The sequence below is a fragment of the Ambystoma mexicanum genome, chromosome 4p, assembly GCF_040938575.1.
Source record: "Ambystoma mexicanum isolate Mex_15411 chromosome 4p, UKY_AmexF1_1, whole genome shotgun sequence".
In the NCBI taxonomy this organism is placed as follows: Eukaryota; Metazoa; Chordata; class Amphibia; order Caudata; family Ambystomatidae; genus Ambystoma; species Ambystoma mexicanum.
In genome coordinates, this window is record NC_090927.1 from 306631163 (window position 1) to 306648046 (window position 16884).

The 16884-nt window shown below is 43.3% G+C and overlaps 1 protein-coding gene across 1 annotated transcript in view; it reads left to right on the forward strand.

Moving 5' to 3' along the window:
• The first annotated feature begins 993 nt into the window (after positions 1–993).
• Positions 994–16884, forward strand: part of LOC138453224 (WD repeat and coiled-coil-containing protein-like) — a 252142-nt gene continuing 236251 nt past the window's right edge. The window contains exon 1 of the mRNA XM_069605871.1: positions 994–1170. The gene's annotated coding sequence lies outside the window, so the exon portion shown is untranslated. The remainder of the gene's footprint in view (positions 1171–16884) is intronic.

Genomic DNA, 16884 nt, shown 5'->3' on the forward strand with positions numbered 1-16884 from the left:
AGGGAACAAAAAAAAAAACACAAACAGAGGGAGAGGGATGGAGCGGAGGCATCTCGGGGGCACATCTTCACTTGTCGCCATTGTTGTGGGGCAGGCAGCGGTCACGCGGCCGGCCTCATTGGTGCTGGGGGGCCCAGCAACATGCTGGGATGCCGGCGTCACCCGAACTTAATTCTTGCTGCAGGGCAGGGCCCTGGTAGGCTGTGGGGCACAGCCTGGGTGCCGGAGCACCGTGGATGCCTGGAGCATCCAATGGTGGGTGTCTGGGCTGGACCCAGGGCACCAGGCTGGTATAGGGGGAACCAGACCAGCAAGGACTGCAGGGCCTTGATCACAGGGCGTGGGGCCTGCGGCCCTCAATGAGAGATGGACACAGGCGTTCCATAGTTGGAGTCTGCAGCCGTTCTGCAGTGCTGCAAGAGCCTGCAGATGCTCCTTTTATTAGCTTGGGCCAGGGGCAATACACGTGGAGGGACACATCCCATTAAAGGGGTAATACACATTGGGAGGGTCACACAATACAGCCGGCAACCCTGGCCCTTCATAACATTGTCTGGGCAAAGCGTTAAAAGAAGGACTAAATTAGCAAGTCTACTGGTGGTTCTTCCTGCCAACAAAGCGGCCATTAAAAAAAAGTAAACTATAGGTTCCTGTCTTCAATTGTTCCTTATGTGTATGCACATGCACACAACTCGACTTTTTAGGATTGACGTCGCTCCCCGTAGCCTTTGGTTGACCTATAATTTAAAATGTTATTGTTTGTAAGAATATCGTTATTTGTAATAGCTACATCCGTATAAATTACATTTCTGTATTTCATATAATGGAATGTCAGGAACACGTTAAATGTTTGGTGTTTTCAAGATATTGGTTGCTTTTATTTTCCACAGTGTGTATCGCACACGTAGTGACTCTCTCCAAGATGGCCGCATAGTTAGCAGAACGAGCCCTGGCTTATCTCCGTGATGCTGGATGTGTTAGTCCGGGGGCACTCCGGCTTGCATGCTTCTGCTGGTGACGCTAGGCGACTGGCCCTTGGTTACCGCTGGCAGAGATAGGCTACTGCATAGTCTACTGGACATCTTGAAATGTCGTCCTCTGGGCGGCGCCCGTTCTTGAAGTCGCGCGGGGTCCAGTGATTGCACAGCAGAGTGGGAGGGCTACCCTCAGGCAAGTACACACCCTAGAAAGTAAGCACGGTCCAGTGTTCTTCTTCTTCCTATTAGGAGTGGGTGACAACTGCCCACCTTCTCCTCCACACCACCCACCCTATCCCTCTCGTTAGCCGGGCATCAGCTGCAGACCAGTCCTGAAAATAGAAAACATTTACTCGGGAACCTTCTCCATGGAGGGGGCGGGGCCGAGACGCCTGGCCAGGTCACGCAATACAGCATCTCTTCATAGAACCCAATTCTGGCGATTTGCATAAAAGCAAAGAGTATTATTGGAACATAAGAATGTCCACAATTTTGTCTTAAGGAACTCTTTTGAGCAAATAATAGTAGGGCTGTACAGTTTTGATTGATCACAGAACTCAACCTAAGAAAAAGAATGTCTGCACATGCAGGATATATATAATATACCTGTTTGGACAGAGGCAACAAGTATGTGAGGCTTTGGATGTTTCTGTATTCAGTTAACCATGCCGAGTCTACTGAAAGTGTCTGCTTGTTGAAATGTGGGTTGCTTGTGCATGTGATAACTCTGCTTCCATGTTATTTTGTAAATCCATTTAACGGACGCCGGTGCTAGCAAGGATTATTTTCCTTTCTTCCCTAGGAAAATAATCCCATTCCGAGCACCGGCGGTAAGAAAGGAAAACAATAGTTAAAATCACCATCCGTTAAAACTGGAAACATAAGCACAAGATTGTCTTACCTAAAGTAGCAGGAACTATGGAACACTCAGCAGGGCTGAGCTCTCCAAGATGGCGACTTTGCTTCGGGTCAGAAGAGGATTGCATCACGGTTGTTATGGCATGGGCACAGCTCTTCCTCCTTATGATTGAAAGCTGAAGCTGCTATTCAGCTTCTGGGCAGTCATAAGGATTAGCAAGCAGCCAATCTTTGTTTTGGAATTGGAACATCTAGGCGGTGCTTAGTCCAACCGTAGTCTCCCAGTTCTCGGTGCTTACCATCGGGCTCCTCCGTAGACTCTGCAGCATTTTTGGGGAAAAAAATAAACAGCCCAGTGGCACAGAGGTGGTTTGAGCTACGAGTCTAGATGGAGCGTTGCTCCGTCAAGAATCTTTTTTGCCTGTGCGGAGCTCCGTCTTGTTTTGGCCCAAATCCTCCCCTGGCGCCTACCAACTCGCCACATCAAAACAGACCACTTCTCTTTTTTTATTTTGAAGTGCAACATGCTAAAAATTAATGCTGGGTTGCAGCTATAAACTTGAAATGCACCCTTTTCCTTATTTTACCATGCGACACTGAATCTCCGTATAACAAATGTGTAGCTGCAATTCATATAATAGGCATTGTAATATTTACGCAGCCCATCAGTAGTAATGTTAATGTTAAAGGATATTTGTACTGCACACTATCACCACCGGAGTGGTCGCCTGGCTCTCTGGCGGATCTGAAAAAAGGAAAGGGGGTGGGGGATGAGTTAGTGGGGCCGAGCAGAAGAAGTGCAAGAGAGCAGTGATGTGCTGTTGGCTGCTTCAGTTCGGTTTGTACCGTTCGCTGATCTTGGGGGTGTTTTCTGGTCGGTAGTCATTGTGTGCTGTTGTGTGAAGCTATGTGTTTTTTTGCTTTGTGATTGCGGTGTGTGAAGTTTGTGCGGTTTGTTGTCCTTTAGGGTTTTGGTTGTGTTTAGTTAGAGCTTGAGTGGTGTATGCAGAGGGGTGAGATTGTTGGTGGGTTGGTTATTGGCTTCGCTATCTAGATGTGAAATGTGTCAATTTACAAGTTCTTTCTAGATGTGGCGCATTCATATTTCTGCATTTTTCTCTAGATCCGGCACTGGCTAATATTCACAATCCTGTCTATATGTGACACAAGCCAATATTCGCAATTATATCTAAATGTTGCACTGGCCCACATTCACAAACCTGTCTACATCCGATAACAGCTAGCATTCACAATTATATCTAACTGTGGCACTGGCAATATTCCCTATGCAGTCTAGATGTGGCGGCAATGGCTAATATTCACTATTCTATACAAAAGTGGCACTTGCTGACATTCACAATTCTATCTAGATGTGATGCAGCTAATAATCTCAATTCTATCTAAGTGTGGCATTTGCTAACATTCACAGTCATATCTGGAAGGACCCAAGGCGACATTTACGATCCTGTCTAGATGTGACACAGGTCAATGTTCACAGTTCTAACTAAGTGTGGCACTTGCTAACATTCACAGTTCTATCTAGATGCGATGCAGGCTAATGTTCACAATTCTAAGTGTGGCACTTGCTAACATTCACAATTCTATTTTACTGTGGCACTTGCTAACATTCATAATCCTATCTAGATGTGACACAGGCTAATGTTCACAATTCTATGTAAATGTGGCCCTTGCCTACATTCACAATTCTAATTGTGGCACTTGCTAACATTCACAATTACATCCTACTGTGGAACTTGATAAGATTCACAATTCTATCTAAGTGTGGTACCTGCTGACATTCATAATCCATGGACACCGCTCAATGATGGCTTGCTCCGTCCGAGAAAGAGGGCTTGCAGCCCAGTCTGCCACCCAGAAAGGAGAGAGAATGCAAGTATACTTATATTCTGGGTTTAAAAACGTTTTACCGAACATTTTTATAAGACGGAGCAAGGAACACTACAACCTTTAACAAGACCCACCCAGAGGTTGACCGTCACGTATAAGAGAAGTTTTTGATGTACACATGGAACCTGGTACATAAGTAAAACCCAGTGCCATTGGTATACACGGAGAGCCACAATTTCTGAATCTCATGTATTTACAAAGCGTTTACTGTTTCAAAAGAAAATAACACAAGGAAGATTAATGTGATGGAGAATTCATAGTTACATAACCTAAACATTACTGATCAGCATTTTACTTGGACAGCCAAAGAAACAGTATTATTTCCCAATCTGTGTTCAAAGTTATCTGATTTGTTTATGAGCGGGTGAATACTCGATGAATACCTATAGACAGTGATTTAATTGGTGAGTATGAGCTGTAATGATTTCCATGATAAAGACATATGAGAAGAAGAGTTTGAAAGAAAATGGAAGATGAGTAAGCAGAGATTGAGAGTAAAAGTGGTATGCTGGGGGCAGAGAGAGATAGATGGAGATAAGTAGGGGAATCCAGCTACAAGACAATTGATGTAGTAGTATATGGGTAGAGACTAACAAATCAATTATGTAGTTTAATTTGAGAGAGAGTGAGAGTAGCATTTCTGTGCTACAGTTTAACTGGTGAGGGGATGTAATTAGTATGTCTTATGTAGCAATGTGAGAAGATAATGTGAGCAGCAGGATTTGGGGATTTGTGGATAGGCCAGCCAGACATGCCCAAGAATTAATGTTGTGCATTATTATATTTATTATATCATGTACTGGAAAGTTAGTGGGGATGTAGTAGTATACTATGAGGAGCATTTAGCATTTTTTGTGAGCAGAAAACTTTTGAATATAAAATATTCAGGGTGGTTTGCGGACTTCGGTAAGCTGTTTGTAGGATGGGATAATTGGTTGGGAGTTGTTAAGGAAGTTCTCTAAGGGGCTCCACGTAGATGATAATTTTTTTATTTCATGTATGTTATCACAAATCTTTTCCAGTTTTTTGAGTCAAACATATAGAATTCCACCATGTTCTGTGAGAGGGTGGTTCCTGGTGTTTCCAGTGGGATGTAATGCATTGGATGGCTGCTGATAGGAACTTATCTAGGAGCCTTGTCTGTTTGAAGGTGAGAATTGTTTTTTCTTTGTTGTCGTTGCAGTGTGTTGAGGCAAGTTCTTTTAGTGAGATATTTTGGTTCAGCTGTATGATTACTTTGACATTTTTTTCTATCTCACTCCAGAATTTGGATAATTGTGAGCATTCAAATAGCATATGTTCTAGTGTGCCTATAGCCTGTTTATGAATGCATCCCCAGCAGTATGCATTGGGGTAAATTTTGTTTTTATGTAGTCTTTTGTGAGTCCAAAGAGCTCAATGCAATACAAAAAAGAGAGTTTGAGATTTGCTAGCCGACCTTGATGCTTTATCTATCCTATTGAAGATTTGTTGCCATTGGGTGGGTTCTAAGTTGATATCGAAAGCTTCCTCCCATTTTTGTATAGTTGCAGAAATGCTAGTTTTAGTTTGTAATGGAGGGAATATTTTCTCTATAAAATGCACTGGCCTTGTTGAGTTTGCTATCCATCTTAATTCTATCTGCATTTTTTGACTTCTAACTGGGTATTTGTTTTGAGTTTGGTAATCGACTTTGTTAGCTTCAGATAATTCCCGAATTCTTTAGAGGGGAGCCCATATTTATCTTGGAGTTCTGCAAAGGTGATAGCTGAGTTATTGTCCCAGATTTGGTGAATGTAGAATATTGATCCATGTGTGCTAAAGTGCGTTATTTTATTTTTTTGGTGAATGTTTATACTGGCGTTGTGCCATAATGAAGAGAGGTGGCGAGCCGAGTAGTTCAACAGAGTATTTAGTGAATGATGACAGAGTCTTCATTGACGTGGTCAAAATTGGGCAAACTTCATGGTACTTTAACTTGCACATACTGAGTCTGCATTTTAATAGAATTGGGTATGAGAGGGCATCTTCTAATTGGAGTCACTTTGGAGGATCCCACTTATCAATTGGTGGCCAGTAGATTATTTGATTTATTTGTGCCAAAAGGCCGTGGTGATATGCCAGAAGAAAGTTCAGAAGTTTGAGTCCTCCCTGATCTTTGTCGACCTGTAGTTTCTTTATGGATATTTTCAGTGATTTGCCTTTTCACAAAGATTTGGAGGGAAAAGTGTTCACATCTTTGTTGAATTTGTTGTCAAAAGGAATTGGGATCATTGTAAGGGGATAGAGTATTAACAACATGATCATTAATTTTATTGTGTCCAGCCTGCCCCACCATGACATAGATAGCAGTGACCAAGAGTCGATTTTTCCTTTATTTTTTCTATCATGGCTTTTTGGACTTCGGAGATGGTTGAATTGATGATGGGGGCGAAATCAATGCCTAGGTATTTCATATGGGCTGATCTCCAACATAGGCCCAAATCATCAAGATCAGGCGTTATGCAGGTTTTTGAGAGTGGAAGGAGTTCTGTTTTATCTTTATTTAGTTTGTATCCTGAGACTTTTCCATAGTTCTCTATGGGCAATTGTGTCCTCTTTACTGTGGAATTAGGGTTGGAGAGAAAAATAATAATACAATCGGCATAGGCAGCCAATTTCATGTGGACATTTTGTGTCAGAATGCCGGTAATGTGTGTATCTCTTCTGATTGACTCCAGCAGTAGTTAAAGAGCCAGGATGTAGAGAAGAGGGGATAGTGTGCATCCCTGTCTTGTGCCTCGGTTCAGGGGGGAATAATGGACAGTGTGATTAACTGTCACAGAGGCTCTGGGGGTGTGGTAGAGGGTTTTGACCATATCTATAAAAGGATTGCCCATTCCATGCCATTTGAATGTTTCGAACATGAGATTCCAATCCAAGCGATTGAACGCTTTTTCTGCGTCTAGGGCCATCATGAGTCTGGGTTCTAAATTAGGGTTGGGACAGGTTGCAGGTGTGAGTCTTCAATTAGAATTGCCTGACTGCAATTAGAATGACATGCTTGACGGTCACAAAACTCTGTAGGCATCTTCTTTGTCCGAGTACTAGAGTGGTGAAATAGGTTACTAGTGTTCACTACTCCTAGTTGCTTCTTTATCATCAAAGTACTGTAGCTTGAATGAGGAAAATTGGGGGGAACTGTTGCACAATAGCCCACAAAGGTAGGGGGAGGGTTAAGTTGGCTTTCACAGGGAAAAGGAGTATACCATGTCTCGTATGGGGGCACCCTGCTGCCAATCCCCAAAAACCCTCCTCCCAGGTGATCCTCCCTCACTTCTCCACCTGAGGGTCGGAATCCAAGAGCAATGGCCTTTCCCTGGTCACATGAGCAGAACATTCAGGGAGAGTCAGAGTGAGGATACCCTCCGGTTTCTCACATCTAAATCCAAATTTCTAGACAGAATCAAAGATATAATAAACAGGTATCGGGAAGAGGAAGAAGAAAGTATGTCACCTTCTCAGATACCTCCAATAATTCAAGTGAAAGAACAGCAGAACAGTCAAGTGGAGAGGAGGCACCATCTACATCAACACCCAACCACACCAGTTTTTCGAGGGTGCAGGGGCAGACGAGGCAGGACCTGCTGTCTATATGGTCAGGGGGAATAGGGCATAAGGACCCGGCAGTGGAATAATCGCCAGGTGAATTCTCAGCAGAACTGGTGACCCCATTTTTTATTTGTCAGATTATGTGCTGTCATGGGGGGTGAAATCATTGTGCTACACAAAGGTCTTGAGTTTTCTGCATACTGCTAAAACGGAGAATTTTAACACCAAAATTGAGCTAAGGAAGTTTTTTTGGATAGTTGGGTTGCAGTAATTCTTTCGTGAACCCCATGAAGAACCAAAAAGTGTCACAGGCCTAAAGCCTCCATCCACCTTTTATCCCCGGCATTAGCAATGGCTTCAGAGATTTTGACAGTAGAAAATAAAATCATGACGGCGGTTATGAAATTGTTGCAGTCCAAATCATATAAGAAAACAACTTATGTTAATGTTAAAGGATATTTGTACCGCACACTATTACCACCGGAGTGGTCCCCTGGTGCTCTGGCGGCTCTGGAAAAACAAAGAAAGGGAAGGGGGGTGGGTGAGTTAGTGGGAGTAAGCTGGAGAAGTGCAAGAGAGCAGTGATGTGCTGTTGGTGCCTCAACCCGGTGGGTCCGTTGGTTGGGCTTGGGGTGTTTTACGGTCGGTAGTCGTCATGTGCTGTTGTGCAAGTCTATGTGTGGTTTGTTTTGTTGTTGCAGTGTAGTGAAGTTTGTGCGGATTGTTGTGTTGAAGGCTTGTGATTGTGTTTGGTTAGAGTTTGAGAGGTGTATGCAGAGGGTTTGAAATTGTTAGTGGATTGGTTAATTGGCATTGCTGTCTGGAAGTGAGGCGTTGATTTTTCGTATTCTCTCCCGGTGGGGTGTGGGAGCATCTCTGCGTCCTTGTCCTGATCTGGGCTGTCCGATCCTCACAGTCCCTTTCACACATTGCATCCACTCACATTCATAACCTTATCCACATTCGTCCTCGGCCATCTATGAGACACCTGTCTGTATGCGGGGCAGGCAGGCGTATGTGCATCCCTTCAAATCAGGCCCAGAGAGCAAGTAAAGGTGAAAGACACTTTCCAATCCCTCCAAGAAAATTCCAGATTTATTATCAAACTGGGTGACAATGAGGCAGGATTGTGTTGTTGTCCAGAACTGAACATAAGAAAGAGGTGTTGCGCCTTTTGGGCATCACAAATCATTATCAAAGGCTATTTAGTGATCCTACCCTTAGATTACAGGAGGAGATCCTTAGTTTGACCACCCATGCTGAAAGGGAAGGGTGGTTTGATCCAGATGAAAAGGCCTTTCTCAATACTGCACATCCAGTAACACTGGCATTTTTATATTCTGCCAAAAGTGCACAAAAACACTGCTTTCCCTCCAGGGAGACCGACTGTTTCAGCAATAGGCTTTATACTAGAACCTTTATCAACGGATGTCAATGTTTTCATGAAACCTTTTTTTCCTTAATATGTTGTCTTATATTCGGAACAATACAGACATCATTCACATCCTTTCTGAAATCACGGTGGCTCAATCAGACTGGCTGGTCACTCTAGATGTGGAAGCTTTATATACTAGCATCTTGCAGGGAGCTAGTCTGGTAGTAATCCAAAATTATCTGGATACTTGGTTGGATCCCTTGAATAAGGTACCGACAGAATTTATCTTAGAATGTACCAGACTAGCATTTTTTGAACATTTCTTCATGTTTGAAGATCAGTGGTTTAAACAAATTAACGGACAAGCATGGGTGCTACCTTTCCCCCTGATGTAGCAAATCTATACCTCAATGACTCTGAGCTTTCATTTATTTATTCTGAGGCCAACACAGTAAAGACATCTTTAGGGTGCTGGCACAGATTTATAGATGACTTCATGATCTGGACAGGCATGAGAGAATCGATGGATACTTTTTTGAATAGCTGCATAAGCATGACAAACGTTTATGATTTACCATGACTTGTGACCACAAAATGACATTTTCTGGACATATGGCTCATTAAGAATGCAAATGGGTCACTTGCCACTCCCTCTATAGGAAACCAACGGATAAGAATACTCTTCTTCATTTTTCTGGTTTTCACCTTAAAGCCCTAAGAGAAAACCTTGAATATGGTCAATTTCTACAACTCAAGTACAGTTGCACCATGGTGATGTCTCACAGACCAGAAAAGATCCTGCATACATACCACTCAGATGACGTGCGTGACCACATACAGTGCGATTAGCGACTATCTTTGAAAAATCATACTAAAAGATTCTAGTTTTTAAACCTCAGAAACCATGGTTCTCATTCAAACACCCTACCAACATAAAACAGCTGTTGATCCGCACTTACGAGAAAGTGCAACATCAAGACTCCACCAATATGAGATTATGGGGTTTAAACGTTGGTAATGGGCCACTTTAAATGTGAGCTTACTCAGAACATGAAATCGGTAGACTTGTATGGTGTACATTGGGAATTATACACACAAATTGTAAGAAAAGATGGGAAGTGTATCTGATCCAACGCCCATGTAAGTTGCTCTACATTGGAAAGACCATACGAGAGGTGCAACAACGTATATGTGAGCATCGTTCTTGTATAAAGAATAAGGTTCAGGACAAACCTTTAGTGGAGCATTTTGTGACAAAGCAACAAACACACTGACTTTTTGTGGTTTGTGATTGAGGTTATAAATCCACACCCTAGAGGTGGTGTTTGCAATAAAAAAATGAATTCAGATCAAACAAATGGATACGCAGATTTAACACAGTAGACAGAGTTCTGAAAGCCAGTTTAGACTGGCAAGTTTTCTTGGTTTCATTTGAGTTGTGCCCCTCAGGGAGTGCTAATACTGCACTGTACTCAGACATACATTTAGATTTTAACTGTATTAAATACAGAATAAGAAAAAGATTATTGTGCCATTTGGGTGGTTTGCATATTATTAAAACTCTTCCCAATGAAGGGGCATCAGCAATAAATGTCTTCATAAAATAGCATCTCTTTGGAAGATGTACTGGGACTCTTGCATAGTCTTGAACCATTCAAAAACGCTTTCGAACTAACATGTTCTTTGATTAGTATTGTTCACACAATACTTTGATGGATGGATTGAACTCTCTCCAAAATGGTGCTCAAAGTTTTAGTAGCTGGTATTGCATAGTCCTTCAACCATGTTACCTACGGGTGGCTGTTAAATTGCTATGATTGAAAAAGCACACCCTGCCAAAAGATGTCCACCAAGCTGATCGGCGGGCACAAGTGTGTTGATTTCTGCACTGATATATCAGATAATGGTTCAATTTTTGCCGGTAAACAAACTTTTATTGCAAGTACCCTGATTTCTTTGAAAATGTGGGATCTCGCCTTTTGGGCCATGCATCTGTCAATTGATCATGGCAGGATCATGGGTCCCTAAGAGGTAAGCTGCAACGTTGTGAGCATGTTACTATTTCAAAGCAAGTATGCAGTTACAGGAAATCCCATTAGTCGGGTAGTGGTTTTGCTAACCCACCGCACCGTAGTATGCTTTGTAAGCAGAGATGTGTGTGGAGATGTTGATTTATTAATGACCGGCTCAGAGCCTCATTAAAAATTTTTATTTTTTATTTTACATGTTGTTATCCGGTGCCTTTGTACCCTTTTGGGCTATCGCTTGCACAGTTCTTTTGCCTTGATTATTTCTGACGTGGAACTTGCAGACAGTGAATTTTATCCTAGGTTAGTGTATTCCCAAATATAATTAATTTGTGTTTTGATGAATTACACTTCTTGGCGGTCTGTAATATTAGGCAGACCTTGTAGGGAACTAGGAGGTAATAGACTAAATAATAATGTATTTTTATTCAGGTCCTGTGCTTTTGACCAAGAATACAGTTGTGGTCCTCCAATAATTTGTGCTTCAATGAAATTGCTGTGCATATAGCTCGTCAAACATCTTTAGCACATAATCGGGTCAGTCCTGTATAACATTTATTCACAGTGTGGTGTAAATGCGTTATTTTAGCATTCACTGGTTAGATTGTATGTCTTGGTTTCTAGGAATCTCAGTGATTATTGCAGAGACGAGTAACACCAAGAACACTACAAGACACGCGTGCTGCATATCAGACTTCCCAGTCCTGATGAAGGCTATGAAAATCTTTCCTGGGGAAACTAGGGATTTGGGTGTACCGTAGGATACTTGTAGGCTGAAACACCTGTGTCGACATGTTTTTTATGTTCAGTGATAAGTGAACTAGTAACTTTTTTTTAAACATCCGTAGGTGCTGGGAACATCTAAGGGAATACGATATTGACCACACGTTTGAACAGGTTGCTTTAATGGTGCATTTGGAATTAAGTACATCCGTTAGAGCTAGCATGGCTGAGCCTGTGCATTTATAGTGTAAAGGGGGGATAGTGAAATTGCGTATCCTTGTTTGTTCACTATTTTTAGCGACCTTGTTTGTATCGCTTTATTGATGCATTCTTTCTATGTATTATGTTTTTCTATTCAGTATTTGCACGATAATAGGTTACTAACCTCACACACGTGGATTTAGAAACTTTGCACATGAATGTTGTATTGTCAAAAAATAAAATTGCATTAAATGTTCTTTTGCATTGATATTTGTTTAGTTTATTTTTTTATTTTTTTAAGAATATTTTTATTGGCATTTCTTCAAACCTAAACATCGGGACACAACATAGTCCCACAATCCCCTCCACCCTACCCCCCTTTCTCCCCTCCGGTTAAACGTATTTGCAGTGTCTTTGCAACCCTTGGATGTGTTCATTTTAAGCTGTAAACATATCAAGAATGCGGATGTTGTGTGGGCACCATTGCAATATATAATCGCTTTGCAGGAAGTCTATGGCATCTCCCCAATCTGTGGTGAACTTCTGTCTGTCTCCTTGAAGATTATAGGTGATCCTCTCCATGGCTACATAGTTCCAGATCCTCCGGAGCCATTCTTGTGTAGTTGGAGGGGTCTTCTGTTTCCAGTTTTGCGCAATGGCTAGCCATGTTGCTATAAGGAATCCCATAAAGTTCAGTTTTTGAGTTTTCGTAAAAGACTTATCTCGGGGGGCCCACATACTGCACAGCCATATCTCTTCTTCTAGGTTGGCCGCGCCCTCGATAATGTTCTGCATCTGTGCTTTCACTTCCGTCCAAAATTCTTGCAGTACTATACAGTCCCTCCAGATGTGTCTCCAGGTTCCCAAGGAATCACATCCCCTCCAGCATTTCCCTTGCGTTGTTGGGAACAATTTATGAATTCTCTCCGGCGTATAGTGCCATTGGATCATCACTTTCGTCCAAGATTCCCTCGTTTTTACTGCACGTGTCCATTTTGGGATAATTAGCCAGAGGTATGTCCATTGGTCCTGAGCAATCTGTTTCCCTAAGGTTGCTTCCTACTTTTTCATGTACTGCCAAGTGATGTTTTCTTCTTGGGCGTTTATGAACTTGTAGAGTGCGGAGACACATTTTTTCAACCCCGTTTGGGTCAACATATATGTTTCGAATGGGGTGAGGTCCCTTATCCATGCTATTGTTATTCTTGGTGTTGAAAGCCAGTGGTGAAGCTGCTCGTACTGATATCTATCCCTTTCCGTGAGGCCCAGCAGCTCCTGGCAATCTGAAAAGGTTCTGATCTGATGGCCTCTATCATATCTCCCACCTTTGTGCAGTCAGCCTCGCGCCATTTCCTGAAGGATCCTTTCACCAGTCCGGGGGGGAAGTCTGGATTGTCGAACAGTGGCATAAAGGGGGCGGGATTCTTCGTTAGGGTTTCCTTCTTGGTTGCTCTGTTCCATATTTCCATGGTGGTGCTCATGACTTCGCTAAGTTTGATGTTGTGATGTCTGTTCTCGGGTCTCCTGCATAGGAGGTGGCGCAGATTTGATCTTGCGACGGCTTTGTCCTGTGCCTCCCACCATTTTTCTGAGTTGTCTGTGATCCATTCATGTAGGACCCACAGTTGTGCCGCCTCTTAGTATTTTTTGAAGTGGAGGAGCGCCATTCCTCCATCCGATTTAAGTGCAGTGAGCACCTGTTGGGACATTCTCTGTGTTTTGTTTTGCCATATATATTTTTTAATTATTTTGGAGAAGGTCTTGAAGAATGTTACCGGGATTCGGATGGGGAGAGCTTGGAAGTAATACAGGAGCCTGGGCAATATCGTCATTTTGATGACCGTTATTCTGCCCCACCATGATATTGATAGAGGTTCCATCTGTTTAGGTCGCGTCTTACGTCTTCTATAAGTTTAGGGTAGTTTCCGTTATAGAGGTCTTTTATCTTTGAGGTCAGGATTACTCCCAATTATTTCACTCCTTCTTCGGCCTTTAGTAGGTTTAGGTCTTTAGTTGTCTTGTATATTCCCTCTGTGTCTCCCGCCAGGGCCATTACCGACGATTTCTGCTTATTTATTTTCAGCCCCGATATCACTCCATAGTCGTCTATCTGCTGGATAAGGAGGGGAAGTGTGTTGCTTGGGTCTGATATGGTCAGCAACATGTCGTCTGCGTATTCCGCCGTTTTGTGCGTGTGCCCTCCCATTTCTATGTCCTTGATGTCCGGGGCCGCTCTGATCTTCGCTAGAAGGGGTTCCAAAAAGATTGCGTAGAGTAGGGGCGATAGGGGGCATCCCTGCTTTGTTCCCCTGCCTATTATGACTGGGTCGGAGAGTTCGCCGTTGACTGCAATCCTGGCCCTTGGTGAGTTGTAAGTTGCACGAATCATGCCGATAAAGTCCTCCCCCATGCCCATTTTTTCCGTAGTATAGCAAATAGCATCAACCACTCTACCCGGTCAAATGCTTTTTCAGCATCCAGTGCTATTATTGCCGAGGGGATTTCCATGATTCTGGTCTTTTCTATGAGGTGGATTATTCGTCTTATGTTGTCGTGGGTCTTTCTGTTGGGGATGAAGCCTGATTGTTCTTGGTGGATTAATTTAGGGAGCAGGGGTGCAAGCCTGTTGGCTAGGACTTTTGTATAGAGTTTGGCATCGACATTGATTAAGGTGATTGGTCGATATGAGCCCAGGCTTTCGGGATCTTTCCCTTTCTTATGGAAGACTAGAATCTTGGCGTCATTCATAGATGTGGCTATATTGCGCGTTGACTTGAAGGTGTTAAATAGCGTAGTTAGATAGGGCGATAATGTTTCTGCATATGTTTTGTAGAATGCTGCGATAAAGCCGTCCGACCCTGGAGCTTTATTCTTAGGAAGGTCTCTTATTGCCTTCAGCACCTCCTCTGTTGTGATTGGTTGGTCGAGAGCTTCCTTTTCTGCCGGTGCCACTGTTGGTAATGTTATCCCCGACAAAAATGCCACCTGTGCCTCTTCGCTCGGACGCTGTGACGTGTACAGATTCTGGTAGAATTCTCGGAATACCTCTTTCATGTCCTTCGTTTGTGTTCTCTTAACTTCTTGTCCGTCCGTCAGAGTTTTCACTATTTTTTCTTGCCGTTTGCCTTTTAGTTGTCGTGCTAGTAGCTTGTCTGCTTTATTTGATTTCATCGCGTACCAGTGTTTGGTGTGAAGTAGTTGCGTTTCGGCTCTCTTTGTCCTTATCGGGTCTATCAGACTCTGGATGTGACGGTATGCTCTCTTCATTTTCCTTGAGGTGTTCTTGGTCATTTCTTCCCTTAATTCTTCCAGTTTGACCCCCAACTCGTCTTCCCATTTGTGTAAAAGTTTATCTTTTTGAGCTTTTAACGCTATTAGATGCCCCCTTATCACCACTTTGAAGGCTTCCCACGTGGTGCTCGGGGAGACGTCCGGGGTGACATTATTCTCAAAGTATTCCTCAATTTTCTCTCTGATTATTTCTTTTGTCGATATATGTTGAATCATTTCTCTAGGGAATGTCCACCACCATAGGCCTGATTGTTTCCGCAATTTAGGAAGGGTAATCCATAGTGGGGCATGATCTGATAATGAGATTGCGGCTTTTTCTATGTCCTGTATTTCTCCGACTAGGCCTCCTGTGGCCCAAATGTAGTCGATCCTAGAGCTTGTATCATGTACGTGTGAGTGATACGTATATCCTTTAGTTGATCCTCTGAGTCTTCTCCACACGTCCTCTAATGCCAGGTTCTGCATTGTCTGTCTGAGTGCGTTCGATGGGGCCCCTTGCTGGGAGGTTTTGGGATTCGAACGATCTTCTGTCAGATTCCACACTAGGTTGAAGTCTCATGTCAGGATCACCTCTCCCTCTGCAGAATTTTCTAGTGTATTGATTGTTGCTTTGATGAATCCTTCCTGGCCCGTGTTCGGGGCGTATAGGGTTGCAATGGTTAGTTTACGGTTATCTATCTGGGCCTTCACAAATACGTATTGGCCGTTTTTGTCCGCTAGTGTCTCCTTGATTTGGACCTGCAGATGGTTGGCGAAGGCTAAGAGTACACCTTTTTTTTTCTCGTCATCGTTGGATTGGATAATTTGTTTGTAGCCTTTTATCCGGAGTAGACTTTTCCTCTTTTTCTGAATGTGGGTTTCTTGGAGCGATATTATGTCGAACTTTTCCCTTTGTAAGAAGTGTTCCGTTTTTTTTCCTCTTCACAGGTGTGTTCAGCCCTCGAATGTTAAACGTTAGGATTTTCAGGCCCATTCTTTCAAGTGAACTTGGGTTTTCTTGCTGGGATCATCCTGTGGGTTGCCATGGGATGCATGTGAACCGGAGTATGAGTCTTCCCCCCAACATTGTCCCTGAGGAGGGCTGTGGGCCCTATGGTTGCTCTGGCGTAGTGCCTTTGCTCCATGCCCTCTAAGGTCTCAGGGTAATTGTTTGCAGGGGATCCTAAACCCTGCTTGTGGTGCAGATTCCACTGGTGTCCCGTGGCTCTGCCGCGCCTACTTTTCGGCACTGGCCCTTGCTAGGATGTTTGTGCCAATGTTTATTCTCCCTCCTAGTCTGCATAGGAGCTACTGTTCCTGGTGCGTTAATTTTATTCTGGATTGCATGATTGGAGTCTTGTCCTTCTTTTCTCTGTTTGCCATCCCCTTGGCTGTCTCCGTTGTTTTGGGGGTCTTTCTTCCCATGAGAATAGAAGGCCAAAGGGGAATGTCCATTTATACCGGATTTGTTTTGCAGATAGGATTTTGGTCAGTTGACTCATTTCTCTTCTCTTTCTGAGCGTGGATTGTGCTAGGTCCTGGAACAGTAGTATTTCTCTGCCATTCATTCTTATTTGATCCAGTGTCCTGGCCTTTCTCAATATCTGTTCCTTTTGTGTGTAGCTAGTCATGGCCACTAGGACGTCTCTGGGACGGGATCCTGGATCCCCTGTTCTCCGGGGGCCTACCCTGTATATTCTATTGATGTATATGTCTTCCCCGGGATCGTCCCCCAAAATATCATGAAATACTTGTTGCACTACTGTGCGGAAATCTTTATCCTCTACTGTTTCCGGCATATTTTTGATGCAAATGTTTGATCTCCTCGATCTATTTTCCAAGTCCTCGCATTGTGATTCAAGTTCCAACGCCAGACGTGCGAGGCAGTCTTGTGCCTCAGCTTGTAGGGTCGCCTCGTCGTCCATGTTCTGGACCGTCTTTTCCATGTTGTCCGTCCTGTCCTCTAGGGATTCGA